Here is a 23,297-nt window from a genome sequence, read left to right on the forward strand (position 1 = left end):
TAGAAGGTGGAGACAGACAACAAAGCAAAACAATAATAATAATAATAATGTTGGTATTTGTTAAGCACTTACTATGTGCAGAGCACTGTTCTAAGCGCTGGGGTAGACACAGGGGAATGAGGTTGTCCCACGTGGGGCTCACAGTCTTAATCCCCATTTTACAGATGAGGGAACTGAGGCACAGAGAAGTGAAGTGACTTGCTCACAGTCACACAGCTGACAAGTGGCAGAGCTGGGATTCGAACTCATGACCTCTGACTCCAAAGCCCGTGCTCTTTCCACTGAGCCATGCTGCTTCTCATGTAAACAAGTAAAACAGACATCAATAGCATCAAAATAGATACACTTTGTCATTCATTCCAACTTATTTATTGAGTGCTTAACCTGTGCAGAGCACTGAACGAAGTGCTTAGCACTGTTCTAAAAGCTTAGCATTATAGTAATATAAACACATCATTAATAAAATGAATAGAATAATAAATAAGTACAAATATACACAAGTCCTGTGGGGCGGAGAAGGGGGTAGAGCAGAGGAAAGGGGGGCTCAGTCTAGGAAGGCCTCCTGGAAGAGGTGAGTTCTCAGTAGGGCTTTGAAGTGGGGAAGAGAGCTAATTCAGCGGATGTGAGGAGGGAGGGCATTCCAGGCCAGAGGTAGGCCATGGGCCAGGGGTTGACGGTGGGACAGACGGGAACGAGGCACAGTGAGGAGGTTAGTGTCTGAGGAGCAGAGTGTGCAGGTTGGGCTGTAGAAAGAGAGAAGGGAGGTGAGGTAGGAGGGGGCAAGGTGATGGAGAGCTTTGAAGCCAATAGTGAGGAGTTTTTGCTCCATGTGAAGGATGATAGGCAACCACTGGAGACTTTTGAAGAGGCTGGTGACCTGCTCAGAGCATTTCTGTAGAAAGATAATCCAGGCAGCAGAGTGACATATAATAATGTTGGTATTTGTTAAGCTTACTATGTGCAGAGCACTGTTCTAAGCACTGGGGTAGACACAGGAGAATCAGGTGGGCTCACAGTCTTAATCCCCACGTGGGGCTCACAGTCTTAATCCCCATTTTACAGATGAGGTAACTGAGGCCCAGAGAAGTGAAGTGACTTGCCCACAGTCACACAGCTGCCAAGTGGCAGAGCTGGGATTCGAACCCATGACCTCTGACTCCAAAGCCCAGGCTCTTGCCACGGAGCCACGCTGCTTCTCCCCCATATAGACTGAAGAGGGGAGAGACAGGAGGATGGGAGATCAGAAAGGAGGCTGATGCAGTAATCCAGTTGGGATATGATGAGAGATTGTACCAACAAGGTAGCAGTCTGGATGGAAAGGAAAGGGCAGATCTTTGCAGTGTTGTGAAAGTGAGACTGGCAGGCTTTGGTGATGGATTGGTTGTGTGGAATGAATGACAGAGCACAGTCAAAGATGTCATGAAGGTTGCAGGCTTGTGAGATGGTAAGGATGGTAGTGCTGTCCAGAGTGACAGGAAATAACTGGGTTTGGGAGGGAAGATAAGGAGCTGAGTCTTAGACATGTTGAATTTTAGGTGGTGGGCAGACATCCAGGTGGAGATGTCCTGAAGGCAGGAGGAGATATGAGCTTGGAGGGAGGAAGAGAGAACAGGGGAGGAGATGTAGATTTGGATGTCATCCACCTGGAGATGATAGTTGAAGCCATGTGAGCAAATGAGTTCACCAAGGGAGAACAGAAGGGGACAAAGGACGGACCCTTGGGGAACCCTTAAAGTTAGGGGAGAGGAGGGGGAGGAGGAGCCCGTGAAGAAGACCGAGAATGAACAGCCAGAGAGAAAAGAGGAGAACCAGGAGAGGACGGAGTCCGTGAAGCCAAGGTGAGATAAGGTGTGGAGGAGAAGGTGATGGTCGACAGTGTCAAAGGCAGCTGAGAGGTCGAGGAGGATTAGGATAGAGTAGGAGCCATTGGATTTGGCAAGAAGGAGGTCATTGGTGAACTTTGAGAGGGCAGTTTCTGTGGAGTGGAGGGGATGGAAGCCAGATTGGAGGGGGTCCAGGAGAGAGTTGGAGTTGAGGAATTCAAGGCAGTGAGTGGAATCACTGCAGGAGTTTGGAAAGGAAGGGTAGGAGAGAGATGGGGTGATAACTAGAGGGGCAGTGGGGTCAAGAGAGGGGTTTTTTTAGTATGGGGGAGATGTGGGCATGTTTGAAGCTGGGGGGAAGAAGCTGTTGAAAATGAGTGGTTGAAGATGGAAGTTAAGGAGGGAAGGAGGGGAGGGAAGGAGGGAATGGGGTCTGATGCACAGGTGGAGGGGGTGGCACTTGAGAGGAGGGAGGATATCTCCTCTGAAGATACTGTTGGGAAGGATGGGAAAGTAGAGGAGGGGGTTGAGAGCAGGGGAGATGAAGAAGGGGAAGGGGTGACTTTGGGGAGCTCAGACCTGATGGTGTTAATTTTCCTAATGAAGTAGGTGGCCAGATCATTGGGGGTGAGTAATGGAGGAGGGGGAGGAACAGGGGGCCTGAGGAGGGAGTTAAATGTCCAGAACAGCTGATGGGGGTGAGGAGCATGGCTGTCAATGAGGGAAGAAAAATAGTTTTTCCTGGCAGAGGAGAGGACAGGTTAAGGCAGGAAAGGATAAATTTAAAGTGAAGAAGGTTGGCCTGGTGTTTAGACTTTCGCCAGCAGCGCTCAGCAGCTCGAGCATAAGAGTGAAGGAGGACAGTGGCAGTGATCCAGGGCTGTGGCTTAGTGGTGCGAGAGTGACAAAGGGATAGGGGAGCGAATGAGTTGAGCTGAGTAGAGAGGGTGGAGTTGAGAGCATCAATCTGGTCATAGAGAATGGGTAGAGTGGTTAGGGAGGCAAGGTGAGGTGTGATGCGCTGAGAGAGGTGGACTCTTGCTAATATAGGAGTACAAGTCGGAGCCCAGATCAGTTAAAAGACCTGACTAAGGTTTCCAGTGAAAGTCAGTAGTGGATGTGGAACCAGGACAACCCTTTCCTGTTTACCGCTGTCATGGGATTGGCTATCTACCTGACCCAATGCCCCCGCTCATCAGAAACACCAAATACCAAGCACTGTACTAAGCACTTGGGTAGATGCAAGATAATCAGGTCACACACAGAGCTCACATTCTAAGTAGGAAGGAGCACAGGTATGGAATCTCCATTTTGCCGATGAGGGAACTGAGGCACAGAAAACTTAAGTGACTTGCCTGAGATCACACAGAAGTTAAGTGGCAGAACTGGAATTAGAACCCAGATCCTCTGATTCCCAGGCCCATGCTCTGTTTAATAGACCACACTGTTTCTACCTCCAGAAGCTCTTTTCAGCCACCTGGCACTGCCTGCTGGGTAGAGATCATTCATCTGGCATTTTTCTGCCTTGGGTAGCTCTTTATTCTCTCCCTGTTGAACCCTGAGCAACAATGTGGTAGAATTCTTCAGTGCTCACTGGTACCAGCTTTTATGTGAATTTCTCCCAGGGATAAAACAATTCTGAGAACAGTCACAAAACATCAGCAACCTGTCAGTATGTGATATCGGAGTATGCAGTCAGGTTCTAACTTGTATATTGCATCACAAGGCAGAAAAATATAAAACTGTTTAGTCTGGAGCTCAAACTGCTCCAAATACAGTATGCACTAACTGAAGAAATAATGAGATCACTTTATTGTTGTCAGCATGGCCAAGGGTATTAAGAAATATTAGGAAATCTAAGCAAGGCAAACACTTTGAGAATGAAAAGGATTAAAGAAGGGAGGTTTTTACTGGAGATGCAGGCAGAATGAGAAGAACCTTTATAATAGAAAACATTTTCCTATCATCCTTTTTCCTTTTCTCTTTATCCTTCTTTCCCTACTTAATTAAAGCTCCAAATCTATCATCTCAGTTAACCAGGACCTTTGCTGGAAGATGTTACCAGTTCCCTGCTAATGCCAAACAGAGAACAATAGGAAAGTTTTTTAAATCTTTTCTTCTCCAAGAAGCAGAAAAATTCCAGAACCCCTTTTCTGACAAGAGACTGTCCTATACTCACTCTCCAGGTAACTTATGCAGAAGAAAACTAGAGACAAATGAGAGCATATTGCTGCATGTAGGAAGTTTGGTTTATCATCACTCTGAACAGAAGACTGACACTGAGACATAGAAAACTACTCAGCACTGGCTGGACTAGCCTAAATGGGGAAAGCAGCACGGACTAGTGGAAAGAGCAGAGGCCTAGGTGTCAGAGCACCTGTGTTCTAATCATAGCTATGCCACTTGTCTGGTGTTTTGTGTGATCTTGGGAGAGTCATTTAACTTCTCCATGTCTCAGTTTCTTCATCTATAAAATGGGAATTAAATACCAGTTCTCCTTCTTTAAAATGGGATGCTCATGTGGGACAGGAACAATGTCTGACATGATTATCCTGTATCTACCCCAGTGCTTAGCACAGTGCTAATCCTACAATTATCATTGTTTTTATTACTATAAACCGCCATGGCAAATGTCATGCCTGAACTCCCAAATGGCAGTGCCTGGGAAGATTCTTTAGAAGAAAGTGATGTAAAGATCTAATCTCTCAGCAATTATTTCATCTCAGGAAGAAAGGTTGGATTTCCCAAGGGAGAAACCCAGAAGAAATCAGACGCTCCCCAGAGGTTCTCAATTTTCCTCCCAACCCCCAGATAAAGAGACGTCCATTATACAAGGTACCAAGGGTCAATCTATTCTAATGCTTGGCTCTGCAACTGAGCAGAAGAAAGGTCATCCAGAGTTTCTACATGGAAAACATACCTCTGGGCAACTGAAATCCAAGAAGATCCTGGCCATCCGGGGAAAAAAGGTTAAACTTTACCTGTGTCTGTGCTTGCAAATATTTAGCGGTAATAAAAACCCTTATATAATTTGCAATTACAGAAAAAGACCAGGTTGTTGTTCTAAACTACATTACTTATTTACACAAACATGCTGAAACAGGGACCCAAGCTGTCTGCTGTATAGCCTTAATTTTTGCCTGAAGAACATAAACTCTGCAATAAGTTTTCTTAGGGGCCGCTGGAGCTGTTTGGAAAAATCAGCATGATGCTAAACACATGCTGTTATTATTGTTAACTGACAAATCAGATTACCAGCCTTATACACAGATACTGATTTGGGCTGAAGGAACCTTGAAATTAAACTCCCCTAGAGAAGCGGTTTTTTTTGTTGTTGTTTTGTTTTGTTTTTGCTTTTTTGAAGAATGTTTAAGAAGGGCTTTCAACTATGTATGCATTTTTTTTCTTTCCCGGGCATATGGTAAAATCAGAGTTCATGTGAAGGACCCGACATTATAATTGAAATGCCGTATTTACAAATTAAGCTATGTGGCTATAAAACTGAAACCATTACTTCTCCTGGTCTCAGAAAAGCTTCCATTCCTCTTCTCACAAAAACAAATGAGGGTGCTATTCTAGGCTAGCATAATCCAGAAAAGGAGAATTATTTTTCTTCCTTCCATAAAGGTTTCTTGAAGTCATAACTGGATTTTACCTTCTAAATGGGGTTGTTTCTACCCTAGACAACCAAGGATCTGGTGCCTTCTACCATAGATGTGTGTGCTACATGAACGCATATCTTTCCACTAAGAGCCTCCCAGATGAAAAATATCAGACTCCTTCTCAGGGCAGACTCTGACAGTCGATTGGTCTGCAGCAAGAATAACCCCATAGCAGTGACCAAGTGAGCACCGAAGACATCTGTACCAGTAGAGAAGTACATTTTCCTCAAAAAGAGTACAATCTAGAATTCCACTATTTGGTACTTTGGGGATGCTTCACCAAAATATCCACAAGTGGTTGCAATTTCCTAGAGGTCACACATTCCTTACATTATTTTTTTTTCTGAGGGTGATCTGAATTGGACTTTCTTGAAGCCATTCATTGGCAAAACCTATTGCTTTTATTTCAAAGTTCCAGGCAGGAGAAGTCCCCAAATACTCGCTCAGTACAATCTGTGACTTGCTCCTCACTCTCAACTTGCTTTGGGGTTTCTGCTTGCCTATGTTGCCTATTGAAGCAGCATGGAATATTGGATAGAGCACTGACCTGGAAGTCAGAAGGTCATGGGTTCTAATCCTGACTCCACCACTTGTCTACTGTGTAACCTTAAGCAAGTCACTTAACTTCTTTGTGCCTAAATTATCTAATCTGTAAAATGGGGATTGGGACTGTGAGGCCCAAGTGGGACAGGGACTGCATCCAACCCGATTTATTTGTATCCACCCCATTTTAGTACAGTGCCTAGCAGTTAGTAAGCACTTAACAGATACTATTATTAGTAGTAGTATATTATTAGTATTAGTTTTATCTTGGTTTCCTATTACACAGTGAAACCCTGGAGGGCCAACACTGGGACCCTTTGTTAACATGGTCCACCAGCAGTCTGAACTTTGCTGTCTATCCCTCCTGGTGGTGCTCACTAAAGACTTGTTATTAATCACTGGTATTTGTTGAGCACTTACTGTGTACAGAGCATTGTACTAAACCCTTGAAAGAGTACAGTGTATATATATATATATATATATATATATACACATATATACATATATACACATATATACATATGCATATATATGTGTGTATATATATGTATACATACGTTGTCTTCCATATTTAAAAATTATGTTCTTGTTGGTAAAATTTACCCATGAGGGTGGGTGGGGCTCAGAAGACTGCTTTGGACTCTAAGCTCGCTATGGGCAGGGAATACACTTTCTAATTGAGAAGCAGCGTGGCTCAGTGGAAAGAGCACGGGCTTTGGAGTCAGAGGTCATGAGTTCAAATCCCAGCTCCGCCACTTGTCAGCTGTGTGACTCTGGGCAAGTCACTTAACTTCTCTGTGCCTCAGTTACCTCATCTGTAAAATGGGGATTAAGACTGTGAGCCCCACGTGGGACAACCTGATTCCCTTGTGTCTACCCCAGCGCTTAGAACAGTGCTCGGCACATAGTAAGCGCATAACAAATACCAACATTATTATTATTAATTCTGTTGTAGTGTGCTCTCCCAAGTGCTTAGAACAGTGCTCTGCACTTAATAAATGCTTAATAAATACCACTGACTGATTGATTGGTTAAACTGACAGCCCCACCCCACCAGGCATTCACACAGACCATCTCCACAGGGCTGACATGCTGGCCATTTGTAATGTCTGGTGTCATTGGTTGGGCCTCAGTCTCACAAAGCTTCTGCTCAAAAAGCGCTATTCGTTTCATGATCGTGACCCCCTCAGGCTGGTCTGCCTGCTTCCTACCATGGAGTCTTCAGTAGGTCAGTTGGTATGGAGGAGGACTGTACTAGTGAATACAAAAAAAAAGTTGGTATTTGTTAAGCGCTTACTATGTGCAGAGCACTGTTCTAAGCGCTGGGGTAGACACAGGGGAATCAGGCTGTCCCACGTGGGGCTCACAGTCTTAATCCCCATTTTACAGATGAGGAAACTGAGGCACAGAGAAATTAAGTGACTTGCCCACAGTCACACAGCTGACAAGTGGCAGAGCTGGGATTCGAACTCATGACTTCTGACTCCAAAGCCCATGCACTTTTCACTGAGCCACGCTGCTCATCTTTGTGCATCCTTAGATCCCTGGTTCAATTCTGGCTTGAAAAATTCTTCACTGTTCCTCTCTAGAATGTAAGCTCCTTGTGGGCAGGGAATGTATCTGTTTATTGTTAAATTGTACTTTCCCAAGCACTTAGTACACACACAGTAAGCGCTTAATAAATATGAATGAATGAACAAACGGCTGCCATGCCCCACTGTCTAAGTCTATGCTTCATGCCACCTTCGAAGTCCTTTGTTTGTACCCTTTGCTCTGTAACAGCCTACCGCAGCTCACCACACAATAGTTATTTGAGGGGGCTACAATTTTTATTCCCTTAGATTTATTTGTTGAAATCTAACTAAGCCCTCATTTCCACTTCTCCTATTCCCTTTTGTGTCATCCTTGCACTAAGGTTTGCACACTTTATTGACCCCTCCCTCAGCCCCATAACACTTACGTACATATCTATAATTTAATTTATTTATTTATATTAGTGTCAGTCTCCTCCTCTAGACTGTAAGTTCATTGTGGTCAGGGAATGTGTCTACCAACTCTGTTATATTGTACTCTCCCAACTGCCTATTACAGTGCATTGCACACAGAAAGTGTTCAATAAATATGGTTGACTGATAGATTGCAGAGTGATTCCCTTCATTCCTGAAAGATTTCCAACCCTGTTCTCCTAAGATAACTCAGTCTTGCCATACAAAGCCCTGAATCCCAGCTCTGTCTTTCTTGTGGCACAAAATGACAAACTGCTCACTGCCAAAATCGCAGAGTGGCTTGATCAATGTGGACCAGGAGTCTGCAGTGACTGCTGTGGGCACCAAAATCCCTGAACTGCTGTAGACACGCAAGCCCTTCAGAGCAGGCATTCTCTCCATATGCTGGAGAGAACATGATTAGAAACAATGCAAGAAAGAATTTAAATTTCAACAAACCAAACTTATAGTTGGTGATTGTTTGATAGGTCCTGGCAAGGAATGATGAGGCCCTCACCCTGCTTCATTTCCATGATCAGCTTCCAGGTTCTGGGAAGAAAGCAGAGCCACAGCATTACTTGTTTGAGAGAGATGAATGTGAAATTACATCGATATATCAAAAATCATGAATCTTGAATATTGTGTTACATGATCTGCAAATGATATACACATCTCCTTCAAATCTCCTTCAGAGATCAAAGATGTTTCTTCAAATAGATACACAAGGGGAAATCTCACATTTATCTCCAAGATAAGACAATTGGTCTACTTTCAAACAGGGATTCAAGCAGATACCTAATAGCACATACAAAAGAGGGAATTTATTTCTAGTTCCTCTATAGTGCTGGGTAACTGTGACTCCCATCAGCCATTCTGATTTCCATTTCCCCAGTGTGGTCTCGAGTCAGTCTATCAATTAATCGGTCTCATTTACTGAGCGTTTACTGTTTGCTGAGCGCTGTACTAAGAGCTTGGGAGAATACAACAGAGTTGGTAGACATGTTCCCTGCGCACAAGGAGCATACAGTTTAGAGTCCTGTCAGCTTAGAAGGGCACTCAAAAATACAGACCAGTTGAAGTGGCAAGTCCCCCTCCCTTGCACATTCCTGTGGGCGAATTTCTCAGAAGCAGATATGGGGGGGGGGGGATTATTTGCATGAATGAGGTTTGTTTTTCCTGCCATCCTGCAACCAAAGCTGCTTCCAAGTACTGAAAACTAGGAGTCTGACGTTTGGTAAGCCTGCCCTGTATTGGGGGTTTGTAAACCACCTCTCAGCAAGCACAGGGTCTTTCCTGTGGACTTTTTCATGTGTCCCTGAATAAACACCCGGGGCAGAGTCTGACTTTTGTGGTCATATGGTCACTTTTATCCTTTCCAACACCTTCAAACCTGGCTTTTTTATTCCCCTGTTGCTCAGAGAGTGAAATGGGCTTTTTCTGATCGTGTCTACTAGCATATCTTTGAAAGAGGTGGAACTCTGACGTTAATGGTGGAGTCTCCCATTAGGAACAACTAATAAAGCCTGGGTCTTGAGAATTCAGGACCAGGAACTTATGCAGGGGAATTGATTATAGAGCCTATGGCTTGCTCAACACAATTCGCACTCTCTTGATCCCTGCCAGGAAGGTTCTCACTGAAACGCAGAGTGCAGCATGTAAGTCGGCAGTGGGGATGCTGCAGAGTTTCCAAGCCATGAAGGGAGGGGAGGACTATAGTAAAGTATTTCTTCCCTGAGTGCCCCACGAGGGCAGAGGCTGGTGGGAAGCAAAGGGAGGGAAAGGAGCTAGCCAATAATGGGTTGAAGGGTTCAGGCTTGGAGAAGGGAAGAGAGGTGATGGTGAGGAGAATAGATGAGCAGGGATAATCTTTAGGGGACAAGTCTGGCACTACCATCCAGAGCTCTGGGTGTACATGCTCCGCAGTTTCCTGAGATCACTACTGCCTTCCCTTAACTCCCACATCCAGTTTAAGAGAACTGAGAGAAAATTACTCCATGGACCGCCCCCTTCTAGCCCCCTCTAGACTAGAAACTCATTTGTGGGCAGGGGACATGCCTACCAACTCAGTTTATATCGTACTTTTTATGGTGTTTATTAAGCACTATGTGCCAGGAAATATACTAAGTGCTGGTGTAGATACAAGACAACCAGGTTAGACACAGTCTATGTTCCACATGTGACTCACAGTCTTAATCCCTATTGTACAGATGAGGGGACTGAGGTACAGAGAAGTTAAGTGACTTGCCCAAGGTCACACTGCAGACAAGTAGCAAAGTGAGGACTAGAAGTGTGGCTCAGTGGAAAGAGTCCGGGCCTGGGAGTCAGAGGTCATGGTTCGAATCCCGGCTCTGCCACTTGTCAGTTGTGTGACTTTGGGCCAGTCACTTAGCTTCCCTATGCCTCGGTTACCTCATCTGTAAAATGGGGATGAAGACTGTGAGCCTCATGTGGGACAACCTGATTACCTTGTATCTACCCCAGTGCTTAGAACACTGTTCTGCACATAGTAAGTGCTTAAAAAATACCAACAGTATTTATGACTCCCAGGCCCATGATCTATCACTAGGCCAAGCTGCTTCCCAAGAGTGTACTCTCCCAAGTGCTTAGTACAATGCTTTGCACATAGTAAGTGTTCAATAAATCTGATTGATCGATATACCAAACAAGCCTTGTCACAATTGTAAGCTCATTGTGAGCAGGGAATGTTTCTACTTATTGTTACATTGTATACCCAAGAGCTTAGTACAGCGCTTTGCATACAGTAAATGCTCAATAAATATGATGGACTAACTAACAACAATAATCCAGTGTCCTTTGAATATTTCCTGGAATTTCCTTTTCACTGAATTCCTCAAAATGAACTGCTTTGCTTCCTGTCGCAGAGGTAGCCATTAACAAAAGGTTGGCTACCGAAAGGAATTAGCTGCTGACTTCTGTGCAGCAGCCATATAAACTGCCCTTGGGCTCTCATGGCTTTACTGCCAACCCAATTATATTATTTTATGACTGACATCTAATAATTCATCATCATTTCTTGATCATTGGGTGAAGTGCTACCTATAGGAGGTTGGCTAGGGCTCTAGGAGCTGTTTCCTAGCAAAGAGGCAACCTTGGGACTCCTGTGGCCATATATGTATCCCGGATCTGGCACCTGTCAGCTGTATGACTGTGGGCAAGTCACTTCACTTCTCTGTGCCGCAGTTACCTCATCTGTCAAATGGGGATGAAGACTGTGAGCCTCACGTGGGACAACCTGATTACCATGTATCTGCCCCAGCGCTTAGAACAGTGTTCTTGGACATAGTAAGCACTTAACAAATACCAACATTAATATTATTATTATTATTGTCCATGTAGAGAGCTGGCTTGGTTCTGCAGATTGGAGATTTGTGGTGTTTTGAGGCTGACTTGCCACTAGGAGGTGCAAGTAATCTTTCCAAAGCTGATGGCTCCTGCTTTCCCATCTCCCTTCTCTTTTTCTTCTTACTTTTCCTTTTCCCCTTTCTCCTTCTCTATATCATTCCCCTTCTCTACTTTTCTTCCTCCCCCTTGTCCCACAAACTCTTCTTTCCCACCCTCCTTGTTACTAGGAAGAATATTTTTCTATTACAACTTAAGATTTGTTTCCCATTCTCTACTTCTGCCCCGACTCAACAATCTTCTCTCTCCTCCTTCTGAGGATCCACTAGGTATCTCAGGTTGTTGTTCTTTTCTTTTTTTTAAAATCAGTGCCTGAGGTTCCCTGCCAAGTTTGAATCCAAACTGTCACCAGCCTTGCTGCTGCTCCCACCAGGAGACTGGTATTTATGTGTCTAAAAACTGCATGAGTCATGGTCTAAAAATTACATGAGTCCTTCTTAGACAAGTTATACCCTGCCACAGTCTCACTGCATCATGCCTCCCCGATGAAATTATTTAGGGATGGGAACTCTCTGCTTTCTGGATTTGAATCTTTGGATTGACCAAGTTGAGGTGTCAGTTCTGTATTGACATCGTGTCTTCCCTCAGATCAGTCCCTCTCAGAGATAATGACAAACACAATCACAGAGTTTTAGACAGGCAGAGACAAAGTCAGAGGAGACAGCCAAATCTCCTTATGGCTTGTTGTTTTAGCCTTCTCCATGTCAGGTGAGATAAAATGATCTCACGCTTCTTTCCTTTCCAAGCCCGTCACCCTCCCCACACCTCGCTGCTAGAAAGGAATCTTTGGATGGAAATTGCAAACTAAACAGGGTCAATCCCACTAGAAATTCAAGGGGAGAAAAAACCACAAACTCATCTTATCCTTTCTCATACCCAGTTCATATCTTTGGATTCAGTGTTAATTTTCTCCCTGTCTAGACTATAAGCTCATTGTGGGCAGAGAATGTTTCTGTTTATTGTAATAATAATAATAATAATAACGTTGGTATTTGTTAAGCGCTTACTATGTGCCGAGCACTGTTCTAAGCGCTGGGGTAGATACAGGGGAATCAGGATGTCCCACGTGGGGCTCACAGTCTTAATCCCCATTTATTTACAGATAAGGTAACTGAGGCACAGAGAAGTTAAGTGACTTGCCCACGGTCACACAGCTGACAAGTGGCGGAGCTGGGATTCGAACTCATGACCTCTGCCTCCAAAGCCCATGCTCTTTCCACTGAGCCACTTACTCTCACAAGTGCTTAGTACAATGCTGTGCACACAGTAAGCACTTAATAAATGTGATTGAATTAATGAATGAATCAATGAATAAATTCCCAGTGCCTCCAGTGACCCTTCCCATCGCCCAAATCAATGTCCATTCTTTCAGGCCAAGTGGCTTCCTCAAAGGTCAACTTGGCAAACCTACAAGTTTTTCTCTTTTAGGAGATGAGTGATAAGAAGCTTCTAGGAATGATCAGATGTTGTTTTGATTCTATCTTGTTTCCTAAAAATAGCTTCCAAGGAGTACCCTGCTCCCTTTACCCTCCCACAGCCGGGCTGTGAATTTTCATTAGTAAAACCTGACATTCATATTTATTAGCCTCAAGGATCAAAAGGAAGATTATTTGCACTGATCAAACCCAGCCAAGCAGCAAATCTAGACCCTCATGGCAACCAAAAATGTTAGCTAACCAACCCGCAGCGTACCACCCCTCTCAGCCTCCTACCCTCATCCCAACCCCTCCAAAGGAGTGACTTCTCTATAGGTAGCAAATAAATTAAAAGAAGTTAAAATAATCTGACTCTCCATGCAGCAAATCATAAAAAAATGAATGTGAATAGAGGAATGTGAATACAGGGTGATTCAGCTATGTCCAGAGGCAGAATTGCTGAGTAAAATTCAGAATTGCTGAATTTCTAAAAATCTAGAAAAACTGGTTATCCCTACCTCCTCCAGACCCACTGGTGTTTCTGTTTCTGTGTATCAATCACACAAGAGCTATTAGTAATATTAGTGATGATAATACTGAACTCATAGTGAGTGGATTACACTGTACTGAGATGTTGGAAGAGTTTAGCAGAAGCAACAAGAAGTGGACTTTGCCCACAGGAAGCTCATCTTCTAATGGGAGAGACAGAAATATAAACATATTTATAAATAGGAGTCTTAGGAAGACTAAGGATCCGAGCACTCCAGGATGAAATATTAGAGAAGCAGCGTGGTTCAGTGGAAAGAGCACAGGCTTTGGAGTCAGAGGTCATGGGTTTGAATCCCAGCTCTGCCACTTGTCAGCTGTGTGAGTTTGGGCAAGTCACTTAACTTTTCGGTGCCTCAGTTACCTCATCTGTAAAATGGGGATTAAGACTGTGAGCCCCACGTGGGACAACCTGATTCCCCTGTGTCTACCCCAGCGCTTAGAACAGTGCTCGGCACATAGTAAGCTCTTAACAAATACCAATATTATTATTATTATTATATTAGAATAAATTAGAATGAATAATGTAATGTACAATGGTCTATACAAAAATACATTAATGTTGTATAAATAAATATAAATATATTTGTGTACATATACACATATATAAATAAATAAAAATATGTGCTGAAGGTGATTGCTGGGTTTATACAACTCAGAATGGGAAATTATTCAGAGAAGACTCTGCTGGATGAGGTGGGATTTTAGAAAGAAGGGCCCTAACAGATGAGCATGTATGGAGGAAATTCTACGGGGGGAGTGGGGAGAAGTGTGAGGAAGGCATCAAAAATAGGCAAGATGAGCAGAGTACCACCAAGAGGTGATCCTGGGAGGAGTAAAGAGTGAAAGCTTCACTGGTGAAGCTGGTGAAAAGAGCTGATATGTAAAATGGACAGAGGTGGTGGAGTGCCTAAAGTCAATGGTAAAGTGTTTTGTTTCATGTGGAGTGAGATTGTGAACCAATGGAGGTATTTTGCGAGTGAAGAGGCGAGTGCTGATTGATGTTTCAGGTAGCAGTGGGGAGTAAGGATTGAAAAGGGGAAAAAGTAGTAGTGGAAATTGGGATTGCTCTGACTGCTTCACTTAGTCTTCAATAAATCAGTAGCATTTATTAAGTGCTTACTTTGTAGGAGTCTAAAAGAAATTAATATACATGATCACTGCCCTCAAGGAGCTCCTATTAGCTAACAGTAGAGATCGACACATAAATAAATTACAGTTAGAGGGAGGTCAAAGAGTGTAAAGATATGTGCTTAAGTAATATGGTGGCAATCATATCACATCTTCAAGACTGATGTGGCAGTTGAAGGGAAAGATTGGAGAGAAAATTAGAAATTTAATTGGAGTAGGTCTCCTGGAGGATAAGTGATTTCAGAAGGGCTTTGAAGGTGGGGAGAGCAGCCACCAGCCTTTCAGATCTGAAGCAGAGGGAGTTCTAGGCAGGAAGGAGGCCATGAGCAATAGGGCGGTGCTAGGAAAGGCAAGAATCGGGCATAATGTGTACTTGATAGGAATGAAGAGCTTGAACAGAGTAGGAGAAGAGAGTGTATAAGTAGGAAGGGTGAAAGCTAATTGAGTACCTTAAAACCAGTTGTCAGGTGCTTCTCCTTGACATGAGAGGAATGGGCCATCAAGCAATCAATCAAAATTACTGAGTACTTACTATTTGCAGAGCACTGTACTAAGCCTTGTGGAGAGTACAATACAGCAGAGTTGGTATAAATGTTCCCTGTTTTAGTCTAGAGGCCATCACTACGAGGTCTATGAAGAGTGGAGAAATGTGTACAGAATGATGTTTTGGAAAAAGACCCCAGCAGCAATCAATCGATCATATTTATTGAGCACTTACTGTGTGTAGAGCACTGTACTAAATGCTTGGGAGAGTCCAATAGAATTGAGTTGGCAGACACATTCCCTGCCCCCAACAAGCTTACATTCTAGAGGGGAAGAAAGACAATAACATAAATAAATTATGTATATGTACATAAGTGCTATGGGGCTGAAGGAGGGATGAATAAAGTATGCAAATCCAAATGCAAAGGTGACACAGAAGGATGGGAGAAGGGGAAAAGAGGGCTTAGTCAGGAAAGGCCTCTTGAAGGAGATGTGCTTTTAATAAGTCTTTGAAGGTGGGTAGAGTGGTCATCTGTCAGATATGAAGAGGCCAGAGGCAGGAGGTGGGCACGAGGTAGGTGGTGAGATAGATGAGACTGAGGTACGGTGAGTAGGTTGGCATTTGAGGAGCAAAGTATGTGAGCTGCACTGTAGTAGGACAGCAGTGAGGTGAGGTAGAAGGGGGAAAGGTGATCAGGTGCTTTAAAGCCTATGGTAAGGAGCTTTTATTGGATGTAGAAGTGGATGAGCACCCACTGGAGATTCTTGAGGAGTGGGAAAACACGAATGGAACAGTTTTGTCGAAAAATGATCTGGGCAGCAGAGTGAAGTATGGACTGGATAGTGGATAGAGGCTGGAGTCACGAAGATTTGCAAGGAGCCTGATGCCGTTATCAAGCTAGAATATGACAAATGCCTGAATAGCTTAATGAAAAGCACATCTCCATTCATTCAGTCATTCAATCGTTTTTATTGAGCACTTTCTATGCAGAGCACTGTACTAAGAGCTTGGAAAGTACAATTCAGCAACAGATAGAGACAATCTCTACCCAACAATGCGCTCACAGTATCTCCAAGAGGACGGGCCTATTAAGCCCTCATTTACTCTTCTCCCAATCCCTTCTGCGTCAACCTTTCACTTGGATTTGCACCCTTTACTCACCCCTCCCTCAGCCCCACAGCACTTGGGTACCTATCCATAATTTATTTATATTAATGTCTCCCCCTCAAGACTGCAAGGTCATTGCGGGCAGGGAACTTACCTACTAACTCTGCTATATTGTATTCTCCCAAGTGCTTAGTACAGTGCTCAGCACCTAATAATTACTCTAAATACAACTAATTGTTAGACTGATTGATTGTTTAAGGGCCTGTTCCCTACCGTGGACTCTGCTGGCTGTGTGTAGGAGCTGTATGAGAGGAAGGAACTGACAAGAGCAATACCTCTGAAGGTTTGCAGAAATGTTCGGTGTGCCAGAAAGAGATGGCTGAGGTGTGGGGCGTGAACATGAAGAGGGGAGTGGCAGAACCAATCAGTCAAGCAAGCAATGATATTTAATTGAGTGCTTGCTATTTGTAGAGCACTGCACTAACTCTTGGGAGACTACAATACAATTGGCAGGTACGATCCCTGGCCTCAAGGAGTTTACAAGTTAATGGGGGAGGCAGACATTAAAATAAATTACAGGTAGGGAAAGCAGTGGAGAACAAGGATATGTACATAAGTGCTGTGGGGGTGGGGTAAGTATCAAAGAGCTTAAGGGGTATGGATTTAAGTGCATAGGTGAAGCAGAAAGGAGGGAGAAGAGAGTGGGGAGATGAGAGGTTAGTCAGGGAACTGTTTCCTGGAGGAGACACGATTTTAGAAGGGCTTTGAAGTTAGGGAAAGTGGTGGTGCTCCAGAAATGAAGTGGGAGGGTGTTCCAGGCAGGAGGGAACATGTGAGCAAGGAGTCAACGTTGAGACTGAGGTCCAGTAAGTTGCCATTAAATACCTGGTAAATTACTAATAACCTCAGATGCAGATCCAGGGCTCCTAGCTCCCTTGCCTTATCCTAGTCCCTGAAGTCCAAGGTTCTGTCTTGTCTACCTCGCTCCCTCCTGCCTGGAATTCCCTCCCCTTTCATATCTGACAGCCCACCCTGCTCCCCATCTTCAAAACCCTTCTAAATCTAAAAAGGTTCTAAAATCACATCTTCTCCAAAAGACCCTCCCTAAGACCTTATTTCCCCTTCTGCATTGCTTGAATACATTGGAATCTGTACCTTTAATATCCATCCCACTCTCAGTCCCACAGCATTTATGTACATACCCTTATTACCCTGCCACTTCCCCTCTCTGAAACTTATTTTAATACCTGACTCCCTTTCTAGACAGTGAGCTCCATATGGGCAGGGAATATGTCTACCAACTCTATTGCATTGTAATACCACCAGTATTTATTAAGCGCTTATTATATGTCAAGCACTGTAATAAACACTGCGATTGATACAGGATAATCAGGTGCCATGTGGGGCTCACAGACTCAGTGGGAAGGAGAACAGGTACTGAACCCCCATTTTGCAGATGAGGGAACTGAGGCACAGAGAAGTTAAATAACTTGCCTAAGGTCACACAGCAGGCACAAGGCAGAGCCGGGAATAGAATCCAGGTCCTCTGACTCACAGGGCCGTGCCCTTTCCATTAGGATATCCTGCTTCCCAGAGTACTAAATGTAGTCTTCTAAGCAATTAAAACTGCTCGGCAAACAGTAAGTGCTCAATAAGTACTACTGATTAGTTGATTTTTTTTATTGTATTTGTTAAGTGCTTACTTTGTGCCAGGCACTGTCTCAGCACTGGGATAGATACAAGCTAATCAGATTGGACACAGTCCCTGTTCCACATTGGGCTCTTTGTCTTAATCCCCATTTGCAGTTGAAGGAACTGAGGCAGAGAAAAGAATAATAATATAATAATACTTATGGTATTAGTTATACGTTTACCATGTGCCAGGCACTCTTCTAAGTGCTGAGGTTGATACAAGCAAATTGAGTTGGATACAGTACCTGTCCCACGTGGGGCTCACAGTCTCAATCCCTATTTTACAGAAGAGGTAACTGAGGCCCAGAGAAGTGAAGTGACTTGCCTAAGGTCACACAAAAGACAAGTGGCAGAGCTGGAATTAGAACCCAAGTCCTACTGACTCCCAGGCCCATCCTCTATCCATTATGCCGCACTGCTTCTCAGGGTTCTCATGCTGCTTGATGAGGTAGAAAGCCCAGTAAGTCAGTACTACCCAATGCTAGTATTCAATACTAATAAGCAAGAAAGGCAAAATTATTTCATGCTCTTTAGTTTTTTAATGGGCCTCTTGTTAGAACTCATGTCTTGTTAAAACTGATGTCCAGGCCATCAGTTGTCAGATTTGGCCATGGAAGCTCCTGAGGAAGCATCTTGCTCCACAAAGTCCCTATTGAGGCTGGTACCTTAGGGTTTTAAATTCCCAGGAAGTCCTGCTTATTGGTCCTGGTTCCAGGAGTCCTTTCAAAATCAAATACAAGCTATTAGTCCACCTGGGATGGAAAGCACAGTTTCCAGAAATGCATACCCATGTATAATGTTTGTCCCCAGAACTAAAAATGCATTGGTGCCTCAGATCAATTTCTAGGAGTTCCTGGGCCATGGGAGTGGGTGAAAATTTGGGAACAGTCTCTCAATGGGTGAGTCCTCAGACAAATCCCTTCAATTCACAATCTGCCTCAGTTTCCTCATCTGTAAAATGGGTGTGAGTCAAGCTCTGCTAAACCGGATGAGTATCCCTAGTATCACATATAATCTTTGGGCATAGTCCTCCCTACCATCTCATTTTCTTCCCAGACATCACCACATGTTCCAGGCATGAGTGGTAGTTACAGGAAATATTTCAACCTTTTCAACACCATAAATTCCAAAAGCACAGCAATTCCTGAGGAAATGGAAGAATTACCAGGGCAAAGAAAAAAGGAGCAACTGCCTCAAGTCACCAGGTTGAGAAAATTAGCACTGTTGGAAAAATGAAACATAAATACTATGTCCTAATAATAATAATAATCATGGCATTTGTTAGGCACTTACTATGTGCCAGGCACTGTACTAAGTGCTGGAGACTAGGTTGGATGCAGTCCCTGCCCATATGGGGGTTCACAGTCTTTATCCTCATTTTATAGATGAGGGAAGTGAGGAACAAAGAAGTGAAGTGACTTCCCCAAGGTCTCTCAACAGACAATTAGCAGAGCTGGGATTACAACTCAGGTCCTTCTGACACCCAGGCCCATGCTCAATCCATTAGGCCGACAGTGGCCTACATCACTGTGCCCTGGACAGTATCCGGAAGCAGCGTGGCTCAGTGGAAAGAGCACAGGCTTTGGAGTCAGAGGTTATGAGTTTGAATCCCAGCTCCGCCACTTGTCAGCTGTGTGACTGTGGGCAAGTCACTTAACTTCTCTGTGCCTCAGTTACCTCATCTGTAAAATGGGGATTAAGACTGTGAGCCCCACGTGGGACATCCTGATTCCCCTGTGTCTACCCCAGCGCTTAGAACAGTGCTCGGCACATAGTAAGCGCTTAACAAATACCAACATTATTATTATTATCCTTCTCATTCTCAACCCTAGTATGCACTTGGTGGGGGGATTATTGTGAAGTAAGAATAATTAACCCAATCTCCAGAATCTAAAACTGGCTCTGAATCCAGGCCTCAGCATAATGCATGTATCATACTGTAATGATCTGGCAATCTGATTAAGAGCTTATGTAAATGCTGAAAAGGTTTGGCAGAATTCATTTCGCTTGCAATTTGACATGACTCAAGCAAGGGGGGGTGAGGGCAGGGGGTGAAGAAAGTGAGTGTTTTCACAAAACACCCACACCCAATGGGAGAAACTCGAGAAGAAAAGAATAAGGAGCAAAGTACTTCAGTAAGGCATTAGGGATAGTCTGGACAGGTTTTCTAACTGTTCTTCAAAGGAGACAATATGTTAGTGTAAACTTGTCTTACTGACAAAGGTAAAAATGCTTTTAGAGAACAAGTTTTAAGTCAAGAAGGTTACTTATGGAGATCCCCAAATGGGTGCCCATAGGAATACTTTCTCAGGAGATGGAATGCCGGGTGGAGGAGGAGAGGTGTCCTTTCAATCATTTTGTTAAATTACCTTTCCATAATAGTATACGCAAATGCATTTTTGTACAAGAAAACAAACACAACTCCAAAGGATCAAATGGAGAAGACAGTTATGATTCCTGAGGCTCCAAAAGAGTTGACCATCATAGAACCAGATTTTGCTGTCTTGGGAGATTTTGAAGTTTTTTGTGTTTTTTTATAATAGTATTTGTTAAGTACTTACTATGTGCAAAGTACTGTATTAAGCTCTAGGGTAGATAGAAGATTATCAAGTCAGACACAGTCCCTGTCCCACATAGGGCTCACAGTCTGAGGGGAAGGCAGAACAGGTATTTAATCCCTATTTTACAGATGAAGACATTGAGGCACAGTGAAGTTAAGTGATTTGCCCAAGGTCACACAGCGGGTAAATGGTAGAGCTGGGATTAGAATCCAGGTCCTCTGACTTCCAGGCCCATGTTTTAGCCACTAGGCCACACTGATTCTCTAAGTTTTCATGACCCTTTTCCTGTCAAGCTCCATTAGATTACCCCCAGACCCTATCGAAATGTGCCCATAAATCCTTTCTCTCCTTCCACTTCCCTATTCCATGGCTTCCACACCCTGAACTCAGCCCCTCAACCCCTGAGTTTCTCCTTGACTCCCCGCTTCTCTCTGGGTCCTTCTCTGACCCAAATCCACTCCATTTCCCCCATCACATGCCTACCACCACTGCACAACTTGTCACTCTGGGTCCCCCAAATCTCCTACAGCCCCCAACCTGGGGACCAAGGCCAGGATAGGTTGGGACAGGATGGAGATAGCTAGGGCTATGGTGGAGGAAGGGAAAGGAATGGGTTAGACCACCTGCTGGAGGAATGCAACCCTGTCCCGGAATGTTCCCCCAAAGAGTGCCAGGTTGCCCAGTACAAGCACCTCCAGATTGTAAGCTTGTTGTAGGCAGGAAATGTGTCTGTTTATTGGTGTGTTGTACTCTCTCAAGCCCTTAGCACACAGTAAACGCTCAATAAATATGATTGAATGAAAGCACCGGCCCTCCCTCATCTCAGACAGCAAGTTCCAGCAGAATGTCTCGAAGGAGGGGCCCCTGAAGGAGAGAGCATCCAGCTGCGGACAATGCGAGGCTGCCGTAAGGAGAACCACCAGAACCAGAAGCTGCACAACACAGGTAGTACCCAGAACCTCAACCAGACCTGCCAGAGTTGTGGGGAGCAACTACTAGGGCTCCAAGGAATGCCCCAGCTGTGCCCAGCTGGCCCATCAATTTTTTGACCTGGAACCACCCCCTGCCCCAGATGCATAATATCAACCGCAGGTCCGACAATCCAGACTCCACTCCCCAAGGAAAATCTGTTCAGTTTCCAATTTCCAGATGGCCACAACTACCATACCAGTGCAAGCTTCCTCTGTGGGCAGGCCTGGTGGGCACTGTCAACCCTGGGCATGGAGGCAGGTGTGACCTTTTATGTCTTTCATCAAATTCATCAATCAATCCACCAATCAATGATATTTATTGAATGCTTACTATGCGCAAAGCACTAGACTAAGCACTAATCTGATGATCCATAAACCATCTGCTCCTCCAGAACCCCAGACCTGACTGGCTTCTCCCATTCCTAAAGATCCAGAGAACTAGATGCCCCAAATTCTTTTGGTCACCTGTCTCGGCCCAGCCTTCCTTACATGTAACCTGATTCTTTCATGCTGCAGTTACCTCATTACTCAGGCTTTATGAAGTCACCTTTCACAATGCCAAAGTTAAGTCTTCTGTCTGAAAAATTCACTTCTTCTGTCCCCTCCTCTTAGCTTCTCATTTCTGGTTGGCAGCTTGGCCTAGTGGAAAGCACAAAGACCTAGGAGTCAGAGGACCTGGGTTCTAATCCCAGCTTTGCTATTTGTCTGATTTGTAATTTTGGGCCTCAATTACCTGTAAAATGGGAAAGAGTCAATACCTGTTTTCTCTCTCCTTTAGACTGTGAGCTCCATGTGGGACAGGGACTGTGTCCAATCTAATGATAATAATAGTAATAATAATGGATGGCTTTTGTTAAGCGCTTACTGTGTATCGAGCACTGTTCTAAGTGCTGGGTTAGATACAAGGTTATCAGATTGTCCCACATGGGGCTTACAGCCTTAAATCCTCATTTTACAACAAGGTAAATGAGGCCCAGAGAAGTGAAGTGACTTGCCCTAAGTCATACAGCTGACAAGTGGCGGAGTTGAAATTAGATTCCACCACCTCTGACTCCCAAGCCCGTGCTCTTGCCACTAAGCCACACTGCTTCTCCATGATGATCTAGTATCTACTCCACTGCTATGTACAATGTATGGCTTAACAAATATTATTATTATTAGTAGTAGTAATAGTGATAATAATAATAAATGCTCTTGGATAGTCTCTGCGTAGCGACCTCCACCCCTGCACTTCCTCCTCTTAGACTTGAGGTTATTTCAAATGTGAATTTGAGCAGAAATGATTGCAACATGACTGATGCAGAATTCTCACCTGTCAAATTAAGTTCTCTGAACATTTTAGTTTTATGACCCAATCCCTCGAGAGTGTGGAATGTTCCATCTGTGGTTCTGTTTCCATTTAAACTGTTTCCCACCTCTTCATTTGATCTAATGGATCTCTGAGACTTAATCCTGGGGCTCCAATAATGATGGTAACATACAAATCTGTTACTTTATTGTTCACCTGCAGGAAGAAATGAATTCATGTCCTCTGAATGCATTCAAAACTTAATCCAAGAACATTCTTGCTGAATAGTCATGCTGACCAACAAATTTATCCTGGTGCCTCAACCAGGCTTGCAGTAGAGTTCAAGATTGATGATTTATCTTGAGAAATCTATTTGGACTACAATGTCTTGACTATAGGTCTTTCCAAAGATATATCAATGGCTGAAGTGAAGTAGAAAGACTTGAAAGTTCACTCAAGATTGGGCTTAAGTCCTACCAAAATTTCAATCATTTGGCTAATTACAAACAATAATACAACCAACCATGACACATGTTACAAAGAAAAAAATGTAAATCCATCTGTACCCCAGAAAGACAACAAACATACCGATGTTAAGGCAAAGTTAAATGCATTGATTCTGATTCACTACTCAAGTTGGGGAGAACCTTGTTCTAATATTGTTGAATA

The 23,297-nt window shown here is 43.9% G+C and overlaps 1 long non-coding RNA gene across 1 annotated transcript; it reads right to left on the reverse strand.

Annotated features, from left to right (window-relative positions):
• Positions 1-8,477: 8,477 nt before the first annotated feature.
• On the reverse strand, positions 8,478-22,837 carry LOC114810070. The gene is made up of 3 exons (XR_003757800.2): positions 22,653-22,837; positions 21,861-21,979; positions 8,478-8,562 (listed from the first exon to the last, which is right to left on the reverse strand). It is a non-coding gene; the product is annotated as an uncharacterized LOC114810070 (long non-coding RNA).
• Between the last annotated feature and the right edge of the window lie 460 nt (positions 22,838-23,297).

The sequence above is a fragment of the Ornithorhynchus anatinus genome, chromosome 3 (assembly GCF_004115215.2).
Source record: "Ornithorhynchus anatinus isolate Pmale09 chromosome 3, mOrnAna1.pri.v4, whole genome shotgun sequence".
NCBI classification, from domain to species: Eukaryota; Metazoa; Chordata; class Mammalia; order Monotremata; family Ornithorhynchidae; genus Ornithorhynchus; species Ornithorhynchus anatinus.